Raw genomic sequence first — 26,004 nt, forward strand, 5'->3', positions numbered from 1 at the left:
TGGTTTCTATCACCCTCCAAGGGATGTCCCTTATAAGGAAATGTACAGACTGTGTTCGAAACCCTCCCGATTAGGTTTTTTCTTGACCAAAAAACAAAACCTTTCAAAGTCGAATCAAAAAAGAAAGCAGATGGAGAACAACTTCAGAGTTTAACATTCAGTTTGTAGGCCCATTTTACATGATGATGTGTAATACAAGCAGCTAGTTTGTAGCCTGTCATTTGGAATATACCTGTAAACCAGACATTTCTGAGAACCGTTCCATTTCAGCGACTGAGTTGCTGTGTGCAACTGCAGTTACTGAGAGTGACTTCTAATAATTCTGGCTTCCTTCGGGTAAATTACCAGAGAGAAGTTATAATTTGCCATATGGTTTGCTGATACGCTAACATTCACAAGCCATCTTTAGGCACACTTCATCGGCAGTCAGGTGCTCTGTTTGTTCAGGCATATTGGAACCACCACTGATTAATATCACTGAAGAGAGTGCTTAATTTTATTAGCCACTAAGAATCTACTGTGAATAATCGTATTTGCTTCATGTGAACTTTTATCCCAGAATGTGTATCACAAATAATATATTTTAAATGCAGCATCCCCTTAAAACTCATACCAACACTGGTAATGAAATTCCGGAGGAGAAGGCACGGGATTTTGTTCGGAGTTTGCAATCTGGGGTCGAAGGGTTCTCCTCCCTCCCCCACTCTGTTTGCACTGCTGTTTTTATTAAGTGTTGCAGTAAGTTCTGACAACCTCACCCGGAAAGATATCAATCCCTCCCCCACAGGGCTTAGACTCTAAGCCAGTCTGTCAGTACAACTCAGACATGTTTCTAATAACAGTTTAGAAGCTCTGTGACAGAATTCTTTTTCCATTTGTCAAGAACTATACACAGGCATTTTGATCATTGTCACAATTTAGAGAGCAGGTAACAATGAATGTGCTGTGAATCCCCCTCCTAGACTCTAATAGAATTCTGTTGGAGGCTTGAAGATTTAATGAAAACAGAGAGCTTGGGGGTAGAATACATTTTTTCCACTTTCCCCTTGCTCCCCTTTATGCTTCGCTCACCCGTTGCTCTCCTTTCCCTGTGATCCTCTATGGGGTTTTCTCTTATTCCCAAAAAGAGTAACATGGACTCGGGCGCCTGGGTGGCTCAGTTGGTTAAGCGACTGCCTTCGGCTCAGGTCATGATCCTGGAGTCCCGGGATCGAGTCCCACATCAGGCTCCCTGCTTAGCTGGGAGTCTGCTTCTCCCTCTGACCCTCCCCCCTCTTGTGCTCTCTCTCTCTCTCTCATTCTCTCTCTCTCAAATAATAATAAAATAAAATCTAAAAAAAAAAAAAAAAGTAACATGGACAGGCCAGGAGAAAATTTAAATGTTTTAGAATAGATACCACTCTAAAAATATGCTATGTCCACATTCTCTAGAAATCACTTTAAAAATTGTGAGCATTTTTTTCATAATTTTACTACACTGTGAATTCGTGCTTATAAGAAAAGAGATCTCATAATCTTGGGAGGTTTGAGTTCTGTTTCAGGCCTCAGACACCTAAATTTTTGTCCCATATCATATATATCTTGTTAAAATAATTCTCTGAACTCTTTGAAAATATTGGCGATAATGGAAAAATTTTGAGATTTGGTATATACTTATCACTAATATGTGAGGTGTTGCTATAAAATAATGGGAATGACTTGAAAACATACATAAATCTTTGTCAACGTGCCCTACCTGTTTGTGCGCAAACATAACCTGTATCTAGTGAGTGCACTACGTTGGTAACATCTGTAATAAGATGCAGTTGTGGTGAAGAACACTTGCTTTGGAGTCCAACAGAAATGAGGATGAGTTTTACTCCCTTCTTCCCACTGTGACCTTGGATAAAACCATTTAAACTCCAGATGCTCTGGTTTCCCTCTGTATCGAGGGGGTGGATAAGACCTCCTTTACAAAGCTTTTAAATTAAAATGACAAACATACCTATGAACCTGTTAATGCTTTATCTGGCTGCAAAATAAAAAATGAAGTGTAGCTATTGATATTATTTGTACAGACCTATTTCGAAACAAAAATTACTTTATTGGCCCATATTCAGAACAGCGCAACATGTCACAGTGGGTGCTTGCTGATCATTGGAACCAAACAATGGCTCATTTGGTGACCCCAAGTTCCTTTAAGAAGAAACAAAATGACCCACAGGTATTGTACTGAGGATCTGTGATTCACACACAACACTCTGTTACGTTTCAGCTGAATGATGCAATGGGAATATAAAAATAGCTTACAAGTGTTACCGTGCTCTTGTGTATGCAAGTTTTATTCCTGAAAATAAAAGAATATTAAGTATATAACCCTTGGCTTTTAATTTTTTGTAAAAATTGTTTATCTAAAGGAAACATAGGATTTTTTTAAAGATTTTATTTATTTATTTGACAGAGACATATAGAGCACAGATAGGCAGAGCGGGCGGGCAGAGGGAGAGGGAGAAGCCGGCTCCCCGCTGAGCAAGGAGCCTGAGGCGAGGCTCGATCCCAGCACCCTCGGATCATGGCCTGAGCCGAAGGCAGCTGCTTAACTGACTGAGGCACCCAAGTGCCCCAATATGTGATTTTTGAAACCAGAATGAAGGTCAATAAGTGAAAAGCTGATAATTTCATAATTTTTCATTGAAGAGTGGGTTGCTTCAGAGGTGATACCAAATATATGTATATGTATGTATACACACACACACACACACACTTATATATATATACACGCACACATGCCTACTAGAAAACAAGCTATTACCAAACCTTAACAGTAGACCCATTTCTACTTGGTACAAGGAAAAATGTTCGAGAGATAAATAACGGTGGTTTCCTCTGTTTTCATTATTATCTTGAATCCATTTTTGAAATGGGTATCCATTTTGCCCCCTTGGAAAATGCATGCTAATATCCTTCAAAATCAAATAGGCAATGATGGTGAAAGTAACATTTTTACAATAAACAATTATGTTAAAGAAGTATAACTACGTGAATCACTAATAAGTTTTTTAATCTTCACATGCGAGAACTTTGTTATACCTGATCTTAAAATGAGAGAGTACAAATGCAGTGATTGTAAAAGATACACCCAATTTTCTCATTTCTATGTGCATCTTCCGGTGGCCCTTCAAAGATAATATAAGCATTAAACATTAATACTCACCACCTGCAAAAAAAATACCACAAAGGCTTGGCTTTCCCATTCTGGTAATTGCTGAAAACTACAAATTAAAATATAATGGCGTGTGCTTGTTAGAATATTTGAGTGGTGTTTGCTGCATAAAATGACCTAGAGGTACGTACAATATTCCTGAAAATAATTAGTATTTGGGGACTAAGAGACCAGACCCATTATGATTATTTTTCTATCTTTGCACATGATCAGAATAACTTCATTTTACTCCTATCACATTTTTATTGAAAATTCATGTCAACTATACTTCAGTAATAAATTTCAGAAAATGAAATTAGTGCATTTTGTTAGGGTGCAAAATGATGAGCAATCAAAACAGCTCTATGAAATATTCTGAGTCTTTACCAGACTGTTCTACCATTTTTTAAATGGGTGATAGACAAGACAGTAGTGAAGTTAAAATGTATGTGTTTTCACTCTGGTTAAAATTAGGTTTTAAATGCTGTAGTTTCAATTATTTTTTTTAGTATGAATGAGATGGTAATCAGTTGAGAACTGAGGACTGGGCACAGTGTTCCAGCTGGTAAAGTGATAAATCCTTGAGCTTTTAGAAGTGTTCAGGCCCATAAAACTTGCAACTTCTACTCATTGTTTAAGCTGAACAGTTTAATTTTCCTCAGACTCCATTAAGTGTTAGCTATTATCACGCTGAAATAAAAACTGTGCTTGCAAATTGTCAGTATTCCTATACTGAAGTTAGTCCATCTGTCAACTTCCATATTTAAATGATATTGGCTATAAGGATGGTTAAAGAGGGAATATCTCGTTGTTGACTTTCTTCCAAGAGTCTGCCTAGGATCCAGATATTTCTTGATCTTTGGTTTGGTCTTCCATTATGCGGCCTCAGAAATTTGATTTTTGTCATCACAGACGACTGTAAGAGATTCATACTCCCTCACATGAAACAAACGATAACTAAATTGCCTAATTTATTAACTTATATTGAGAAATACATCTGCCACGGGGATGGGAGATGAAGATAGGCATCCTCTGACCAGAATGTCCCATTCCGTGTCAGAAAAACCATGAGAGGCCAAATTAAAATCAAAAGATTGCTTGATGATCATCTAATCAGAACAAGAAAAATTATTTGTGTGATTTGTATATTTAATGGCACCAAGCTATACCAGAGGTAGCGATCCCCACAATTTGTGGTATTTGTCATGGCGAGAGAGTCCATCTCTGTCAGGGTCCCTGGTCTCCTGAAGAAATGAGCCTCTCTGACTGGCAGTGTGCCCACTCTCTCTCTTCTGAATGAGCCAGTCACTCTTGAACTTTCTTCTTCACTTGCTGTGCTCACAGGGTCACACTGTTAATTTCCAAGTTAGTTTCCTGACTTTCAGATCCGGCTCCTTACATAATGTTAGAGTGAGAAGCCCTTCCATTTCCCTGCTGTCGTGTTCCTGAGGGCATAGCCCTTACACCCCCAGAGTCTTCTGAATAGATTGGCAAAATCAACGGCACAGTCTTAAATGAATCTAGCTGTGATTCATTTAAGTGATAAAATAATAACTTAAATTTGAATAGCACATTAAAATTAACTTCGTTCCTTTTTGTGTGTTATCTCCTATGATAAAAGAGTCCTATTTTTTTTTAACTGAGAAGAGCCTAGTAGAACAAGAAATGCATTAATAGTTGTCATTCTAATAGCGAAATTCAAGGAAGGAGATAAAATGATGTTTGTTGTTTCCATATTAACTGAACACCCACAGGAATCAAATTTAAGGTAAAGGTACATTATACACCAGCATGAAAGCTCCGTTAGACATAGTGTTCCTCCCGCCATAAAAAGTATTGCTACATTTGCCCTAGATTTTTGGCTTTGATTTTGACTTCAATTTCAATTGTGTTTTTTAATGTGGCAACCGTGGACAAAACAATCACTTGATAAAGAATATTATTACAATTCTGAGAGGCCATTATAATCCTAGACAGTAGGTACAGCACTGTGAAGAATAATTGTGTAAAATTTGCAATCAGTGCATGGAGCAGTTTCCTCTAGCTTCAGAGAAATTGTAGCAGAACATTTATGTCGCACGTAAGGAAAAGCATTGCTTGTAGAATGGAGCAGAATCCATAAAAGCAGAGGTAGATGTGAATGGAAGTGGAGCCCTCCCACCACAATGGTCAGAGGCACTCAGAGTCAACTGGTGATTATCATTCTTATCATTCATGTTAGAGTTAAAGCTCCCATTGACTACATTCTCCCCATTTGTCAGACAGGAGACTAGTCTTTTAAAGGCATCATGTGATTGATTTCATCCCTATAGCAAATGAATGAGAAAGATAATATCATTGTCAACAAGGAAAGTCATATTTTTAATTTTTCAAGGGTAGGAGAACTAGGATCTGCAGAATTAATCTTCTTTTGCTCCAAGACCTCTCCTTGGATGTTTGCTTCTGGTCTCCTAGCTATAGACTCTTGGTTGACTGCCATTCTTCCAAGAAGCACACTTCATGTATTTCCCTAAGATTCAGATCTGTAGCTTCATTCTCCCATTGGACGTTTCCACTCAGAAGTCCTGCAAATACTAACAATGCACCATTTCTAAAAACTTTTTTAGAAACTTTTCCATATGTGATTCTGCTTCACCTGACATGCTCTTGACTTTATTTAACATCATCACCATCAATACATTCTCTCAGTAAAACGCTCATTTTCTACCCTTCTCTGGACCTCAGTTCAGTATGTAGTCAGTCACTAAAGCCAGTTGACTGTATCTCAGGAATATTCTATTTTACTTCTATCTTCCTCTGATGCTGCTACCGCCTTTCTGTTCTAAGCACCGGTTTCCATGAGCGAGCTTCCGCCTTGCCAGTCTTATCCTATTCGAGGACATCTTTCGTACTCTCTTCAAGTAATCTTCATTAGTAGCACATCTGACTGTGAGACTCCCCGACATGAGCAAACCACCAATTTTCTCCCCTGGCATAGCATGTCAGGCCTGTGACAAAGGCAATCCAGCTATTTATCACTTTTCCATTCATCCTGGGAAGACAGCTGGACTACATTGCCAAGCCTCCCTTACAAGAAAGACATGGCCAGGTCACTGAGTTCTAGCCAAGAAAATGTGGGCGGAAGTAAGATAGACTCTTTCTAGGCCATGCTTCCAGGTGTGTGTTGATGCCCAGGGCTCCCTCAGGAGCTCGGTGTTAAAAGTGAGGGAGCTTCCATCAGATAGGACCCCAAAGGCTCAAACCCACCAGAGCCATTCCCCACCACAACCAAGAATAACATTTGGACTACAGGTGAATGACTAAAGGTGTATATGTGTGTGTATATATGTGTATGGATGGATCTATAGTACATACCTAGATTGCAACAGCTGGTGTTACTTTGGTGCAAAACTCAATAGTCTTTCCTCCTCACACCTGTCCAGCTTCTCCTCACATCATCCTGCATAGCCCTGTGCTCGGCCTCACTGTGGCACTGAACCGAGAGGCTCATCGCTTCGCATGTTTGTTTGTTTTTTTTAAAGATTTTATTTATTTATTTGAGAGAGAGAATGAAATAGAGAGATCATGAGGGTCAGAGGGAGAAGCAGACTCCCTGCTGAGCAGGGAACCCGATGCGGGACTCGATCCCGGGACTCCCGGATCATGACCTGAGCCGAAGGCAGTCGCCCAACCAACTGAGCCACCCAGGTGCCCCACTTTGCATGTTCTGTTCTCTCAACGTAAATGCTTGAATAATTGCCAGTTCAGGTCCTTCAAAACTAAACTCAAATATTAACACTGTGATGGTTTCCTAGTGTTTGCAGGATTCTGTTATTACATATATCTCAGCACTTATGGACTACAACTGTGTTTGTGAGAACCATGTCAAAAAATTCTTGCAGGCAAAGATTATGTGACCGGTTACTATGGAACCAGGGTCCTGTATTTGTCTTTCAAGAATTTTTGTTAAATGAATAAAATTTGGTTCTACATACTAAAGAAAACAAACAACCAGTAATTAGTTTTTCTACGAAAATCATTCTCCATTTAAGTAGACATGTTTGAATAAATTATTTTCTGAGAGGGTTATTTACAAATTTTTATCATTTAAAATTTTCCCCAGCATCTTATGTAAATAGCTGTTTGTTTGTTTGCTTGTTTTCTAGGGATGGCTAAGCTTACAGTACATCCTCTTTGCCTCTTCCTACAATTTTCAAGTTTTTGAAACTACTGAGGTTTACTTTCTTAAGACTTGACATACACTGTTAAAACAGAGAGATGAAGAAAGTAGGTCAGTTTTCTGACCTGTTTATCTTGCTTTAGTTATATTTTTACTGAAAGGCTCTACCAGGCATTTAAAATGCAGATATATGAGCAGGAAGCACAATACCAATGGCAAAATCTCTCCCCATTTATATCTTTTCATTGTTCTCACAGCAGGATGATTTTGACAATGTGTTGTACACAAGAAAAAATAGTTTAAATTGCTGCTACTGGCTAGAGTTTCATACAAAACAGACCCAGGATTCCAGGTCTAAGACATTTCAGTTTTCTTTCCCATTGAGCTTCAACAAAATAATCACATAAAGTACAATTTCTTTTCAGAAATCGCGATTCTTTTATTCTAACAGGAAATATATAGGAATCCTAACATAATTAATCTCCAGCAGTCTCTTTAGGTGCTCTCCATGGAACTAAACCACTGAGTATTAAGTTGCCAGTTCTTCCAGGATGCTGTTTGTCTCACTCCCATTGTTTATGTAACACTTTATATACCAATACATAAACAGCTGCTTACTAAGTTATTTTAATGATACTGGTTTTAAAATCTCTACTATAATGCAAACAATTCAAAATAAAGAGTGCACGGCATATAGCTTTTTTACAGAAGTTATTTAATACTCAAATACATATTAAATGCCTTAAAAGATGACCCATCTGATTTGTGTTTGCCCAAGACATCACAAAGACTCTTATTGTGAGGGCACCTGGGTGTCTCAGTCGGTTAAGAGTTCAGCTCTTGATTTGGGTTCAGGTCATGATCCCAGGGTCATGAGATCAAGCCCTGCATCAGGCTCCACACTGGGCATGGAAGCTGCTTAAGTTTCTCTCTCTCTCTCTCTCTCTCTCTCTCTCTCTCCCTCTCCCTCTCTCCCTCCCTCCCTCCCTCTCTCCCTCCCTCCCTCTCTCCCCCTCTGCCCACCCACTGCTCACACAAGCTCACGTGCTCTATCTCTAAAAAAGAAAAAAGAAAAGGTCATCCTTATTGTGGTTTAGACAATTTCTGAAGACTCAAGGATCTTGCTTATAGTATTTCTGGCTGAGAAAAAGGGACATCAGACTTTTAAAATATTTTATCCCCACTGAAATTGTGTTATCATCATAGATTGGGCATCATCACAGATTGAGGAATTTTTAAGATTAGAAAGATTTGGGCTTGTGTATACATGTCTTTTTTATTATGTTCCCCTTGGTCTTGATATATTCTTCCACGTTCTCCCCATTTTTTCCTGAAAGTATTCTCTTGAATATCCAATTAGGTCTCAAAATATTTAGGCAGCTATTTAATCTCTTCATGTTTACTGTCCAACATAAGTAAAAGTCATTCGCAGCAGAACTTAGCATGCAGTGGATATTATACTCCAAACATATGCACATATTCTGTGAATACTGTTGGATCTTAAAGCTAATGTACTCATAAGGTCATAGTTTAGCCCCACATATGGAAGGTTGGAGTTCTCAACAGCGAGCAGGGCCTAGAGAGCATAATTCTTAAATTTCTCATAGAGCCATTCAAACAGTCACATACAAATTTTAGATAATATTATATATTACCTCTAAATATCAAAAGAACCAAGCCCTGTGTGTCTGTGTGTGTGAGTATATGCATTTAAGTCTAGAATTCCATAATAAATTTACATACATTGGGATTGTGATAAGCTAAAATATATAGATATATTCATTTGTTCAAAATGATATTTTTAAAACTACCTAGTTTGTGGTTATAAGCTCTTCTAAAGCATCCTTCTGTAGAGTTATCCAAGATTCCTCTTATTCTTGTGTTCTTTTTATTGCAATAAGAGGAAATACACAAAAAATGATGTGTATACTACAAATAAATGAGGAAACATTTGTTCTCTATGTTAAACTCTGGACCATTTAAAAGGAGAGATAACTTTCCACAAGTCGATGCATTTACATTTTCTCAAATGTGGGATCAGAATCTATACTAAGAAGTCCTACCATACGGAACAGGAAAAACTTAGGGTGGGTGGACCAGAGAGTTAAGGTAAAGGAGTAAGAGTTTTTGCTATCGGCAGTAACATAAAGGTGCCAAAAGGAACGTAGTTTTGTTTTTCAAGTTAATCACCTGTTATGTGTGCTTGACTTCCTAAGTGTCCTATCCCATTTCTGTATTTTCTATTTAGATTTTCAATTCTGAAGGTATATTTAAAATTCAGTTTGTTCTAGAGGGTATTCTACCTGGTTCTGAAGGAAATATCTTCTAAATATTTGTACCACATTGTTTCATTTAATTGATATTTAAGGAACAAAATTCTTACTCTTAGATGGCAATATAATAAAGAGGGTAATTTATGTATCCTTCTGTTTCACAATGTGCACGTCATGAACACCATGCCATGGAAGATTTTGGACAGAGTTGATAATGCAGTGATTTCTCAAGTGGTGTTCCCCACTTCCCCAGGGCAACCCCCACCCCCTGCCCCCAGGCGACAGGCATGAGGGAATGCAGAGGGAGTGGGCTTCGGGGCAGACCCTTCCTTCCTTCAGAGCCAAAGGATGCTAACTTTCCTCTGTTTCATCAGCTTGTGATTTCTGAAGAAACAGCTTTGTGGCTAGCAGTTTTAGAACTACTGCTCTTGTCCAGTCATGCTATCTTACCCTCAAGGAGCCTATAATATAAAAAGATTAAATAACCACCAGGGGTGACAGACCACTTATGACTGAATCGGGACCAGATTTGTGTCCCCTGATTCCCTGTCTCATGTTTCTTCCATATTATCACTTGTTTTGCAATTTCTTTTCTAAAAAGGAATAATACAATATTTAACCAAAATTGGTGCTCACATAAAAATAGGCAACAGTTTGTCTCAATAATTTTGGTAAAGGTAATTTCGATGGCCCTTGGAGGGGGGGGGTGCCGAGGGGCTGTTCTCGGCTGTTGACCGAAGAGAGTCCAGCAGCCCAGACAAATGGTGCTCTGTACTTTGTGATCACACTATTGTGCACAGACTTTTAGAATGGTGGATGCTAATATACTCATGAGGTCAAATCTGAGCTCAATAAATGGAAGGGCAAGAGTTATTACCAATGAGCAATGCCTAGAGAGCAGGATTCTTAAATTTCTTATAGATATTTGTTATTCTCTGGGCTACTTCAAGAAGCCGTGACTCAGTTGGAAGCTTCAGGGAAGCCTCAGGATTTAGGGAGGTAAAGACTGGACAGGAGAACTTCTCAGAATAAGTATGGTGGAAAGCATCTCCCGGATGTGTTAACAGACTGGATAATTTGCTCTTTGGTGAGAGAGAGAGAAAAATGATAGTATAAAATTGTATTGGGTGTTGTTGTTGTTTATTGCTGCTGTGACAAAGTGCCACAAACTTAATAGCCTAAAAGAACACAAATTTATTCCCTTGCAGAGCTGTAGATAAGAAATCCAAAATGGGTCTCACGGACTCAAAACAAGATGTGGGCAGGACTGTGCTCCTAGAGGATCTAGGGGGGAATTGGTTTCGATGCCTTTTGCAGCTTCTAGAGGCTACCCACATTCCATGGTTTGTGGCTGCCTGTTCTGTCTTGAAAGCCAGCAATACTAGGCTGAGTCCTCCTTATGCTGCCTTCTCTCTGGTTCTCCTCTGCCTCCCTCTTCTCCTGTTAAGAACCTTTGTGATTACATTAGTCTCAACTGGATAATCCAGGATAATCTCCCTGTTTTAAAGTCAGCTGGTTAACAACCAAAATTCCATCTGCAACTCTAATTCCTCTCTGCCACGTACTGTAACAAATCCACGGGTTCTGGGAGCTAGGACACAGAGGTCTTGAGTTGGGGGCAATTATTCTGTCTACTGCAAATAGTATGGTCATGGATTGGGAATCTCACATATATGGATTATAACTCACTAAGAATTTACTAGCATTTTACTGAGGCCTGTTGAGGTGAAAGTATACGACCGAAATCATCGGGGTTTTTTTTTTTTAACAATTTTTTAAATGGATCTGAAGAACTTTTTAGTTCTTCGGGTTCATACATAGTAAAGCTTTCAAAAATGTTAGCTAATAGGAAAATTTTGGTATTCTCCTGGAGTACTTAAATTTTTTTCACAGAGCAATGGAGCAAAGTTCTTTCTTATGTTAAACATGATAGGGATGAACAGTTAAACTGTTACCTCAAGGCCTTAAAAAAATTGTTTAAAGGAAAAATTTAATCATGCAGTTCAAGAAATAAAGCCATTTTGAAACACAGCCCTTCTAATGAAGAATATTCTATAAAGGACTTACTCCCTTTGCTTAATCATATTGGCCTTTTAAGGAAACCTAAATACCTTTAAGCATTGTCACTCACAAAAGTGTAAACAACAGATTCCTTGACAGGGAACACTGTTCTTCTGGCTACAAAATAAGTTCTCTGTGTAAAACTCTGGGGGTTTCCCTTCCTGTTACAGAAATAACTTAATTGCATAAATACTCGTGGTGGTCTTGAAATACTTTAAATATAACCAGAGTCTCTTTCAAGCCCTGATACCCAAAGCAGGATCTTGTAAGGTGCTCCATTTATTTAATGTACAGAGAATTTGGCCAGCTTTAATCTGTAAGTAAACACTGCAGCCAACTGCTCTGAGGGCACAAAGCTGTGTCCCAAAACGGTTCCATGGGCTCTAAATTCCCTTATTTGTCACATTTGCCATTCATGCTGCCAAACTAAGCTTTCTCCGTGATTGTTGGGGAAAACGACCTATTCACTTTTCTGGTGCCTCTGGTGTTTGCTGATCTTGGATTTCTCAGAGCTCGTATATGCTTTCTTTCTTAAAAACATTTCCATTGAGTTCTATCTACTTTATCTCTGAAAAACTCAGTGCTTCTATATCACACTTATGAGATCCTCTTACGTTTTCCAACAATGAGGTGGATGCTGCTCATTTTTGTTTCTTTTATCACATTTATGAGATTTGGAGAAAGTTTCATCTGTCACTGGATCAAAGTCAAAAGCCTAAACCTCTATATTTTATTTCCATACATGCATAAGTTAAAGATTTACTTACAACAAGCATACTCACACATTTTAACAGTGTATTTTTATTGATGTGATTTAATGACAACATTGAAAGTACAGGTGTATATTAAAGAATCTCAACTTAGTCTCTGACATCATCGTTGAGTATCCCACTCAGTAGTAAATACATCCTACTTTTGCATTTAATAAATAAGTAAAATGAAATAAATAGAAGTTATTAACCATACTTAAAATTTACTAGATAATTAATTGTTTAATTTCACAAAGGAAAATACCAAACCAAGGTGGAACACAACTCAAAAATACTTTCTACCATAACATTGGCTTTTTGCCTCAGATTTTTCCTTTTGGTGAGATTTAGTGAAAGCTGTTATGAAACAGATAATTTAAAAATCATTTGGGTTTTATTTCATATTGGGTCCAAAGACTTATACTGCTATCTAGTGGCCACATTGAGTAATTTTAAAATTATTAGCTGCAAATGCGTATCACAGCATTGCTGTTAGAATTTTGAAAATCATTAAGGTTGACTTATTGTTAATCTCCCAGAAAAACTGATGCTAAAAATTGTGCTGTACCTGCTAATAGACAACAAGGTAAGAACTCTTCCATTGTGAATGCAGTATGCTTTATTAATGACATGCATTTTGATAATGACTAAAATGTTTAGAAAGGAAATACCGAACAAAGAACACTTCAGGTAAACACTAGGGCAACATTTAAATAATGATTCACTAGATACTATAACCAAAAAATAAAATACTACTTCTTCTGAATAGTAATAAATTATCCTTAATTTAGAAAAATTTCAAGGACTTCCATTCATTTTTTATCCAGAGATTTTTTTTTTTTTTTTAGTGGCAGCACAAAGTGGGTTACATTTTAAGGCAAGCTATCTACCAGACACATGAGGTCAAGTGAATTCTCAGGTAATCTTTAGGTTGTTATTGTTACATTGTCAATTCACCTTATTCAGGATGATTGAGATTTCTTAAAACCTAAATTATTCACAAGGAAGGGAAAGAAGAAAAGTTGACATTTTCCTGACTTAGCAACAGAAGTTAGATCAAAATTGAAAAGAAAATGTATTGGTTATTTGGGCTAGCCATTTTTAGTGGCTCTATTGTGTCAACAGTACTGGAAGAATAACTCTCAAGAAAATTATTGGTAAGTAAAGAGTGCGTTCTCCAAATCTTGAGATTTGAATTAGTGCTGTCTCCACAAAGAGAGGGCCAGGCAAACACCCACATTTTGTTGTTAATGGGCAGCAGGACTGTTCTACTATTTGATTTTTGCCATCCAAACATGTTCCCTGCTCACCAACAGTGGAGGCACACATGCACGGGTACATATAATGTGCACAGACTCACAAAGTTCAGCTTGTTTCCTGGGGTACAAGGACAACCTTTATCTTCCCTCCTACAGTAATTTAACCCTGATTCCCTGACAATTAAGCTTTAGGATTTGACCTCCCAGGAGATAGTCCTGGAATGTTTATAAATATTTTAAATGGTACATAATTCACATATTGTTCTATTCAACTTGAGTGCATATTTATAATTTTTGCACATAAATGTTAAAATGTGTCATGCTTATATGTTGGATGCCTCATGGACTTTTCCTTAAATTCAGTCAGGGGATTAAAATGAAAGTTATGATTTGGAGTTTGTATACTTTCATGCTTGCAAATCATGAAGGCATCATTTCTCGATATTCTTCGACAATAAGGCAATTGTATAGTACCACAAAGGATTCTCTTTTCATTTTCATTAGGACAGAAATCATACCTGTGTGGTGAAGAGCTTCATAATGCTATTAAAAATTGAAGACTGGAATACATCCCAAGTCATGTGTAATCAGCTACTTCATCAAAAATAATGATATCAGAATAACTATTCCAAAACCAATGAATTCTGAGGTAAAGGCTAACTGAAATTGTTTGGTAAAATCTTATGGAAAATATTTGTTTGACCAGAAAGTGCAAATTTTGACAGATTGTGTGCTAATATAAAATGCTAGCATGTAGTTACTTCAATTAAATATTCACTGACTCCGCTACATCCTTTGTGAACATCACACAAATCTGGAGAGTGGTCCTAAGCAGTGCTGCACAAAGTGAGGATTCTGAGACAGGTTTACAATGACTTGTTATACGTATTTTAGTTTTAGTCTTATATAAACAAGTTACCTTTGTTAAAAAATGAAGACGACAATTTATGTGAGAAGAAAACTTTAACACTTCATGGAGTGGACAGTCTCCTTTCCAAGAACTGCAAAATGGGGTGGGAGGCAAGAAACTTTTCTAGGATAAAGAATAAAGAACAAGGAAGAGACAAACAGAAAACATCTGATTGGCTGGAGCCACATAATCAACCTTGTTTGGGATGAGAAGGTACAGAGTTGACTTGGTATTTGGAGATTGGCTGCTGAATATACCATCTTTCTGATCAAGCAAAGTGTTTACAGGAATAACAAAGTCATCTAAGCTTTGGTTTGTTAACGTGGCACCCCAAGCAGGAGTGACTCCATCTTGGGCCTAGAAAGTTACTTCAACAGTTCCCTCTTTGGATTATCCTCTTGATTATTCAAGAAATTTGATTAAAAAAAAAAAAATCAGTCTTAGTGTGACTCTCTGTTGCCATTACTTCTTTGGGTCTCGGTGTATTATTCAAAAAGATTATGTCAGGTTCCTATTCTTGGGGCCACTTACATTCTTCTGTTGTCCTTTATTGTTATAGTCAGGGGAGACATCTGTCAGCTGGTCAGTGGCTGCCACATGCATTTAAAACTTTTGAAAGAATTCAGTGTATCAGGGAAACAATAATAATTATTAACAAAACAATGCCCGTGGTTTGGAGAGCACTCTTTAGCCATTACTCAAACCAGCTAGAATCAGTAAGAAATCATCCTGAAGGTGTGGAGGTATTTAAGCCAATTCCCCTTTTTATATATATATTGTGTGTGTGTGTGTGTGTGTATTATACACAATATATATATTTTATATATTTTCCCCAGAAGTGTTTCTCCAGCAAGCTTGTTCCAGAGAAACTGAAGCATTAAAAATCAGGAAGAAGTTTATGATGGGTAGAAAGAACTACAGGACACACCAGCATCATAACAAATCCAAGTCAGTTGTAGGTTGGGTTACCCTCTTTTGCAAAGGTCTGAGATATGTGCACAATGGCATTATCTTTTCGAGCCAGGCCAAGGGAAAAGATGTACAAAAGAGTCCTAAAGCTCTTCATGGTGAAAGATTTAAGAAAAGGAAACACCTAGGAATAAACTTAACCAAAGAGGTGAAATACTTTTACTCTGAAAACCATAAAACATTTAGGAAAGAAATTGAAGATGACACAAACAAATGAAAAGATACTCCATGCTCGTGGGTTGGAAGAATACTGTAAAAATATTCATACTACCCAAGAGCAATCTGCAGATTTAATGAGTCCCTATCAAAATACTAATAGCATTTTTCACAGAACTAGAGCAAGTACTACTAAAATTTGCATGGAACCATTAAAGATCCCAAAGAGCCAAAGTAATCTTGAGAAAGAAGAAAAAAGTTTCAAGATATCACAATCTCAGATTTCAAAATATACTACAAAGCTGTAGTAATCAAAACAGTATGGCACAAAAATAAACATATATCACTAGAACAGGAGAGCCCAGAAGTAAGCCCACACTTCTATAGTCAATTTATGACAAAGGAGTCAAGACTCTGCAATGGGAAAAAGTCTCTTCAGTAAATGGTGTTGGGAAAACTGAACCACTTTCTTTACACAAAAGTGAAATCAAAATGGATCAAAGGCCTATATGTGAGAATTGAAACCATAAAACTCCTAAAAGAAAACATAGGTAGTAATTTCTTTGACATCAGCTGTAACAATCTTTTCCTAGATATGTCTTCTAAGGCAAGGGCAAAAGCAAAAATAAACTGTTGAGATGACACAACATAAAAATCTTTTGCACAGCAAAGGAAACCATCCACCTTGTGAATCGGAGATATTTGTAAATGATACACGTGAGGAGGGGTTAAAATCCAAAATGCATAAAGAACTTACACAACTCAACACCAAAACCCCAATCTGACTTAAAAATGGGCAGAGGACCCGAATAGACATTTTTCCAAAGAAGACATACAGGTGGCCAACAGACACATGCAAAAAAGCTCAACATCAGTAACCAACAGGCAAATGCAAATCAAAACGGCAATGAGATACTACTTTACACACGTCAGACTGGCTAGAATCAAAAAGGCAAGAAATAACCAGTGTTGGTGAGGATGTGGAGATAAAGCTGCCCTTGTACACTGTTGGTGGAAATGTAACTTAGTGCAGCCACTGGAAAACAGTATGGAGGGTGCTCAAAAACTTAAAAACAGAATTACCATATGATCCAGTTATTCCCCTACTAGGTATTTAACCAAAGAAAATGAAAACGCTCTTTCAAAAAGATATTTGCACCCCTGTGTTTATTGTAGGATTATTTAAAATAGCCAAAATATAGACGCAATCCAAGTGTCCATTGAAAGATGAATGGATAAAGAAGATCTGATATATACAATAGAGTATGACTCAGCCATAAAAAAGGACAAGACCGTCCCCTTTGCAGCAACATGCATGGACCGAGAGGGCATAATACTAAGTGACATAAGTCAGACGGAGAAAGAGGAGTACCATATGATTTCACTTATATGTGGAATCTAAAAAACAAACACAAGGGGCACCTGGGTGGCTCAGTCGTTAAGAGTCTGCCTCTGGCTCAGGTCATGATCCCAGGGTCCTGGAATCGAGCCCCACATCGGGCTCCCTGCTCCACGGGAAGCCTGCTTCTCCCTCTCCCACTCCCCCTGCTTGTGTTCCCTCTCTCACTGTGTGTCTCTCACTGTCAAATAAATAAAACTAAAAAAAAACAAAAAAAACAAAAACCACAAAACCGACTCTTATACGGAAAACAAACTTGGTTGCCAGAGAGGTGGTGGGTGGGGCGATGGGTGAAATCAAGGGAATTAGGAGGTACAAACTTCCATTTATAACATAAGTAAGTCACAGAGATGAAAAGTACAGTGTAAAAAAGAAGAAAAGAATGGTCAACAAAAGGAGGAATGGAAAGAAACATTCTTGATCCTCTTGATCGGCCATCGTGGGAAGAAACAGTCTCTCTTGATGTCAGCTACTTCTCTTTCTCATCAGTTTGATTTTGAGGTCTCCGGCATTTTCACAGGATCAGCTGTCAAGTGGAGCCTTCTTCAGTTGTGAAATATGCACTCAAGGTTCTTTGATACTTTGTAATTTCACAGCAGTGTCAGTGGTCAAGTGTACTTGGTAGGTCCTTTCCCAGACTCTCTCTTTTGCAAAAGCCTTAGAGTGAAACAATAACCGTAAATGACAAAAGACTTTAAAATGACCGTGGTTAAAAATCTGATGAGAGTTAGTTATAATGTAAATTGTAAGAAAGTTTGGTTATTTGTGACAAAACATTTTAGGACAAGAACTGGAATTATGACTGATAACATACCAAGATATCAGATTTTTAGAAAGGTTATACAGTTTCTGGAACATTTTTATCAATAACAAATACAAATATAACCTAAGAAGGTTTAAACATCACCTCTTATCTGACATGCTTCCTGTATAATTTAACATATCAAATCTGATTAACATCTCTCTTTTATAAGGTGAGAGACAAACCCTTTGAGACTTTCCAGGGATCCTCTGGGCAACCTATGTGGTTTTGAGGACAAAAGGAATCCATTTGGAATTTAATTTGGGGAAGAGTTCAAAACATCAAAAGCTTTGCTCATTTGATTAAATGGGATCACAAATAATTATGAAATAATAATTATTTAACCAAGGTGCCAATGTGAGATTTTAAAGGCAAATACAGAAGTTGACATAATGTGAAAAACTTAGCTCTTTTAAAATTGAGAAGACTGGGCTTTCATAAGTTATTAAAGACCTAATAAAGACAAGCATGAAGCACAGGAAATTATTTTGGTAAGACACAAAATCTTTGCTGTCTAGGCAGATTACTTAAAAGGTAAAGAAAAAACTTTGTTCACAATTTATTATTAAGAACAGTCCAATATTCTTTGCCCTGTTAACAAAGAACAGTATATTTTTTATATTAAATCTCATTTTTTTAAAAAGATTTTATTTATTGGGGCACCTGGGTGGCTCAGTTGTTAAGCATCTGCCTTCGGCTCAGGTCATGATCCCAGGGTCCTGGAATCGACTCCCACATCAGGCTCCCCTGCTGGGCAGGAAGCCTGCTTCTCCCTCTTCCACTCCCCCTGCTTGTGTTCCCTCCCTCCCTGTCTCTCTCTGTCAAATATATAAAATCTTTTTAAAATTTATTTATTTATTTGACAGAGAGAGGGCACAAATGGGGGGGTGGGGAGTGGCAGGGAGAGGGAGAAGCAGGGAGCCCAATGCAGGGCTAGATCCCAGGACCCCAGGATCATGACCTGAACCGAAGGCAGATGCTTAACCATCTGAGCCACCAGGCGCCCCATATTAAAGCTCATTTAAAAAAAAAAAAGAACAAAACTTAAATCCATTCCAATCTTAGCCAGCTTTACCACACATGAAATTCATTTTCCAGGATTCCTTTTCCACAAACCTACAACTCTTTATATCTCTTCATATTTTCTCTTATGTTTTTTACTTCTTTGTCACTCTGGAATAGTCATTTCACTTTAAGACAAAACAACTTTCTTTTTTCCCTTAACAAAAACAAAAACAACAACAAGAAAACATGTCCACTATATCTCTTCTTATCTAAAAAACACAATCTACTTTCCTTAGCTACTTTTCATACACAATTGTTTTTTACACCTTTATTATTTCTAGCAGCTGTAAATACACATATTAGAGTTCTTAACTCTTAGAATCCTTAATTTCCAGGGGAAACTAAGAAGTAAGCAATTATGGACTGGCAAACTTATAAACACATTTCATAATTTCTACAGGTATGCTTTTTCTCACAGTAAATTTTTCAGTGTGGCACAAAATATGTTTACTAATAGACCCAAATATCTTTAGTTCTGTAAATGGAAACCAAAAGTGGATCAATGTTCAGTAATTAATGTTTCAGTATTTTATCTTACTTGGAAATGATCTAGATGTTCAGTGAATATCCAGTATAGCTTTAAGATTTCAAGTTACCTTAAAAGGTTTTGGAAACTATTTTTAAGTAGACACACTGTAAAGCATAATTATTGCTGAAAAGTTTATTTACAAACTCACATCTTTTTAATTTCTTTTTAACAATTATGTTTAGGTTTTTCATGAATATTTCATGAGACATTAAACAGCTAATCATCTTTCTTGCTGACAAATTGTGTAACAGAAACAACAAAGGCTTATTTTACTTTTAGTAAACCTAGGTAGAATAAAAGTATTGTGTGCAGTGCTGATAACTCAAAAGACATTCTGTTTTAGTTAAATCAACAAATTGTAACTACATTTTATTTATTGAAGACTTTCTAGATCATGTGAACCTGAGCTGTGCTCTTTACAAATACCACTGGAGGTAGAAAAAAATCACACATTTATACTGTACCTAAATAGATATTCTCAAACATACAGATAGATACAAAGAGATCTTAATAGCTGTAATTTTAAAATTTTAGCCACGAGATAGGAACAATAATACAAAATTCCTTAGTTTATAAAAGAAGAGTTGGATCCAAATTGTGTTTCTGGCAGGTGGAATAAGTTAAGGTTCCCTGCTCAGATGGCTAGACCTTTTACAATTTTAGATGATAAGACTTTTAAGATTTTTTGTTTGCCCGGTTTCCAAATAGCCTTTGTCTTTTTTCCTTCTGATAAGAATTACCTCCCTGAAGTTTGCGTTTCAAAGAGATGGCCCTCAGGTCCTAGAGAAGACCATGAAGAATATTTACATCTCAAAGGCACAGAGAAAGAATGCAAGTTCCTCCAAGAAGGACCTTTGCTTCCTCAGGCCAGAGTTTGTACAATACCTCCAAGCCTTTTGAAATGAATAGAGGGGAATTGGGGATTGAGGAAATAAGTAGACCGAGTTGTTTCTAAGGCCACACTTCTAGTCCTGTAAAGGATGGCAATTTCTAATTCCTCAAAGAATTGGATCGTAATCTGAGTGATTTCAAGGCATCAACCCATTCACCCAACTTATATTATCTTCAATTTGCTTCTGTATATCAGGAAGATCTTCAACTAAGATAAAAATCAGACGATTCTTATGTTCCACATTTCGAGCTATTCGTTTTTGGAATGTTTTTCTTACCCTATGGGTACATAGTTTCATTTAGTTTAGGGAAGAAGGCCTAAAAACTTCTTGTCAGACTCTGAATATCAGTTTCTAATTTAGCCAACTTCTGACCATAGAATTACTTTTAAAAAATCCTTTCATATAACATTGTATGTCAAGGATACTTCAACCTACTAATTTTTAAAATCCTTTCAAGTATCTTCTCAGGTTTTAGCTGATACAAATAGTAAATATTCCTGGCAGTATTGAATGACCGCATGAACTCAAGAGACATCCCCAAAGAGGGTTGCAAAAGTTACGATCCTCCCAAGATCCAGAGCCGCTCCCAAAGATAGCCCAAAGAAAGAAAGATCATCCCCTGAGAGCAGGCAACTCTTGAGTGGGACCCTGGCTACAAATGGAACGCAATCCACATTTCTGTCTGACCCTATTTGGGGGGCCCCCAACCTGACAGTTGAGCTGCCCGCATAAGCAAGAACCAGCAGCCTGTGTGTCTCAGGCATTCAGAAAGCCAAGCCAAGTTTTCAGGACACAAATGAGACAAGAAGGCAATTAACTATCCCTGGGAGAGGAAGGATCAATAACCAATGGGCACCCCCAAAACCAAATTCCTAAGAGGGTAGATTGGGAAGGGGCAACATGAAATGTTACTTTGCGTCCAATGGAAAAAATAAAACAATTTAGTAATGAGTTTGATGTCCTTTATTCAAGGAGAAACAGTCTATGGATTGAGAGAGTTCTGTGCCTCACACGCAGTGGAGCGTTCTTCCTGAGGGATTTTGGGCAAGGGCAGAGTTTTATAGACTGTCAGAAGAGGCAACACAGAAACAGGGTAGGAGGTGGGGAATTTCTTTATAAGGCTAGCAGGTCCTATTTTGTAGGGTAAGGTAAGCAAGCTAGTTAAAGCTAAGTTGGAGGATTGTGAGTGGTAGATGTTGTATTTCCTTGACAGGTGTTTTTGGTAAGTGCAAAACTTACTTCAGGTTTATATTTGTGATGTGGGTCCCGATATACAGATTACCACTTCCTTTCTTCACCAGTGACTGAAGGAGATCCAGGAGAGATGACTCTAGTAAGAATTCTCACCCTTTGTTGGAAGAAGCCAGTTTTCCCATCTGCAGGTTCCTTAGGATTTAAAGTAGAGAGCATAGCCCTAGTTATCTACCAGAATTTGGCAAAGTTTTCTGTTAATTTTAATTTTAGTTTCCCCTTGTCTTTGTATGGGAATAAGTGGTAGAAGACAACTGGGGACTTCGCAGAGTCCCACCAACACTGGAGGGGCCCATATGGAGACATTCCTCTGAGTATAGATTTGGCACCATTTTGAGTGTGAGTATGTGAAAGGATTTGACAAAACCTTCCAGGACAATCTTTTTTCCACTATTGATTACAAATGAGACACCACTTTCTGGGCCGGGATTTTGATAAAGGACCCCTAGGTTGGTGTCATGCGGGAGGCCCCGTTATCTTCGTTTCTTCTGGCCTCGGAGCTATTGCTGTTGTGAGTCCATTGGGTTGACGGTCTTTGGTTTATGGTCTTGCAGGCTCTGCAGAGTGGAAGGGCAATGCAGCTGGAGGAGAGTAGACAGTGAGTCCTCAAGTAAAAGAGGATAGAGAGGAGTAGTGAGAGTCCCATGAGTTTTATAGTCTTTTGTTTTAGGTGCCTCTTGTGTCTTTAATTTTTTATTAGCCTTTTGTGATGAGTCTTTCAGTGGAGCCATTTTGGAATTTTGAAGACTTTTGGAGGCTTCTGCATGCCAGTTAAAATAGGCATCCCATCCTGTTTGTTGACTTGGGAACCCCTGCTTTCAAGTGCCCTTTTTAAGTGAACGATCTTGTTTAACTGGAACATTCCCCGTAATGGCCCTTATAATTCCAGGTTGTCTTTGAAGGATTTTGCCAGTTCTGCAGTCATCTATAGCTTCTGTCATTACAGTTTTTAGACATAAAATAGATGAGTCAGAAGGTGGAGCACTCAGTTTTTCGAAGTATAAGGATCTCATTTCTTTAGCTAACTCTCTCAGAGTTAAATTAATACCTAGAGGGATGTGCTACTGGATTGGGGACCTTGTGATGTTTTACAGTATAACTTGGTGCATGGAAATTTTCCTGATGTGTGAGTGACCTCGTGTCAATCTAAGCCATTCTGTGACCAACTTATCCTCGCAAGAGAACCTTCGAGTTAGGTGGCTAGTGCTCTGACAGCTTTGTGGTGTTTGGCCCATGCCCATCAATCTTGTAGCTTTGGCTTCAGAGATTAACCATTAGCAAGAGTCTATTATTCCTTTCATGAGATTTCTTTAATAGTGACAGACCTCTCTTTTTTGTTGTTTAAGATTTTATTTATTTGACAGAGAGCACAAGCAGTGGGTGTGGCAGGCAGAGGGAAAGGGAGAAACAGACTCCCCGCTGAGCAGAGAGCCCGACATGGGGCTCCATCCCAGGACCCTGGGATCGTGACCTGAGCCAAAGGCAGATGCTTAACCGACTGAACCACCCAGGTGCCTCTATAGTGACAGATCTCTTGATGGCTTTTAATAGTCTGACTTGTGCCTAAATTTTTATTTTGATGGTCAAAACAGTCCAGGTTTCTTGTCCTTTATTTTCCCAAGTCCCCCAGTGGTTTATGCTGTGTACTTACTTCAAGGCTTTGTGAGTCCCAAAAGGGCTGCCACCCACTGTGGACTCCCAGTATAACAACCCCAGACTCTTTCTGGGAACTTTAATAACCAAGAAATTTTCCAGGACCCCCAGAATCTTTCTGGGAACTTTCACAAACCTCAGAAACTTTTCCTGGAAAGTGAGGAAGATCCCACCTGCCTCTGAGGAAGGAGGGAGTGATTATTCATGAAGATCTCTGTATAAAACACCAATCCTCTGACCGTATACCTGAATAAGAGTATTTATCATCATACTTTTATATTTTTAGAATCTTTGAGGTATAATTTTTAAACTTATGTTTCATAGTAGATTCAATTTCTTTAGCTCACGGTAATGTTATAAAAATTTCAGTTCTCTCACTGCTATTACAATTAGCATAAAAGCCATAACAAGATTTTAATGAATGATTAGAGTTTTTCGAGTGAAAATAGTGTATCAGATATACATATAATCACGTTTTTTTAATTTACAATTCTCGCTTTATAATTGTACAGGAAAACATTGACTTTAATTATTGACGTTTGTTGTAAGGATATGAGCAAAAATATGGCAAAGTTGTTTTTTGTCTTAAATCATCATTTTTCAGTCACACTGTGTAATTACACCAAGGTCATTGTTAATAACCTTCAGCAAGCTTATATTTTTCATGTTGTTTTTCTCATTGCTCAAATATTACAGATAAGTCCAAAATTTATCATTTCACTAATATATCAGTCTATTTACAAAGATGGGGTGCTTAGCTAATAAAATTATGACTTGCTTATTCGTCTTTCAACAAATATTATTCTCATTAAACAATGGACCAGTTGAAATATACTTCACACACTAAGACTCTTGTATTTTAAATTTTGTTTTGAACGTCACATATTCAAAAACATTTCATGAATGCTAAATTAACATAGCTTTCTTCTTAAGTGTTTTAAAATAGCTGAAAATAAATATTTACAATTACTGGATTATTTTCCTGTGGAGAAGCAAAGATGAGCAAAATAAGATATCCAGTATTTCTAGCTATCTTTTTTTTTTCTCTCTAGAACTCTTAATTCAGGGGAAGAAAATAACTTCAAGGCAAAAATACCTGACACGTGCTTACATTTAAAAAAAAAAACGCTTGGAGGCAGGGGAAATGAGCATTCTAGACTTATTGACTGTGATCACCTTATACCACCCTTCGAGCTGTTTTCTTCATACTCCACTCACAACACAGATTTCTTCAAAATATACTACCCTATGCAAGTTGGTTGAAAGTGCTCCAATAAAACTAGACACTCCCACCAAAGCCTGTGTTCAGTTCGGCAGAAGTGAACATTTAACACAACATTAAGTCAACCATTAAGGCCACCTTGTTTTCTTTGCTTCACTGCTGCTAACACACGGGGCAAAGGTATCCGAAGGGCTCCCAGGGAAATAGGCACATCACAGGGGCAGGATAATAGGTTCAAATAGCAAATAAGAGCTAGGGAAGGTGGTTGCTAGGATGGAAAATAGCTGGCTGCCCTTAATGTTCTCTGATTCTGTTTGAGAGCAAGGTTCAAAAGGAAAAACATATACAGAAGGATGGGCCAATGAGGAGAAAGTAAATATTTAGATACATCTTTCCTTTGTACTTGCAAATGTTTTGTTCGTGTTTTCTATGTAATCAAGTATGACTTAAGAGATGTGAATTCCCAGCAAGCTGTATTTTTGTATAAGTATGCTAGGAAATACACCCAAGATGTTTTTTCCTACCTCTGTATTCACTATAAGAGAGTCTATAATAACTTTATAAGTAAGGCAAGGAAATCAATAATTACAGTTGTTAAGCTACCTCCCTGCCAATAGGCTAAGGTCTTTCTATGATTTGATATATTAAATGTTCACCAAAAAAATCATTTTTTATTTTACAAATTAGGAAAGTAGATTTCAAAGATATTAAGTAACTTATCTGAATTATCACAACTAATAACAACAAAGTGGAGTTTTGAAATAAGTTCCAATATTATTCCCTAAAGCATCTATGATTCACATAGCATCCCCTTATGTTTCTTTAAAATTTGTCATTTAATCTGATAGGTATGGATCAAGTCGATTTGTCTGCTGAGATTGCATGTTAAATAGCTACAAATATCTCACTTGAAATTGAGCTTTGGTAATTTCCATTCATTTGCAACTTTATTCATAGATATTTCACATACCATACAATTCACCCTTTTAAAGTATACTATTCAATGGTGTTTACTATATCCACAATGTTGTTCAACCATCCCTACAGTGAATTTTAAAATATTTTGGTCACACCAAAAAGAAACCTTATATCCTTTTGCAGTCACCCCACCATTTCCCACAATTTCCCAACCCAGTCCTAGATAATCACTAATCTACTTTTAGATCTTCGTAGATTTGCCTATTCTGGACATTTCAATACAAATGGAATTTTAAAATATGTGGTTTTGTGGCAGACTTTCACTTAGCATAATGCTTTCAAGGTTCATCTGTGTTGTACGTATCAGCACTTCATTTTTTTAATTGCTGAATATTTCATTGTACGGATATACCATATTTTTTTCCCATGAATCAAGTGATGGACATTTAGCTTGTTGCCACTTGGGGGCTCTTGTGAATAGTGCTGATCTAAATGTTCATGTGCAAGTATTTGAATACTTGTTTTCATTTCTCTTGAGTATACATATAGGAGTAG

The sequence above is a fragment of the Zalophus californianus genome, chromosome 12 (genome assembly GCF_009762305.2).
Source record: "Zalophus californianus isolate mZalCal1 chromosome 12, mZalCal1.pri.v2, whole genome shotgun sequence".
NCBI classification, from domain to species: domain Eukaryota; kingdom Metazoa; phylum Chordata; class Mammalia; order Carnivora; family Otariidae; genus Zalophus; species Zalophus californianus.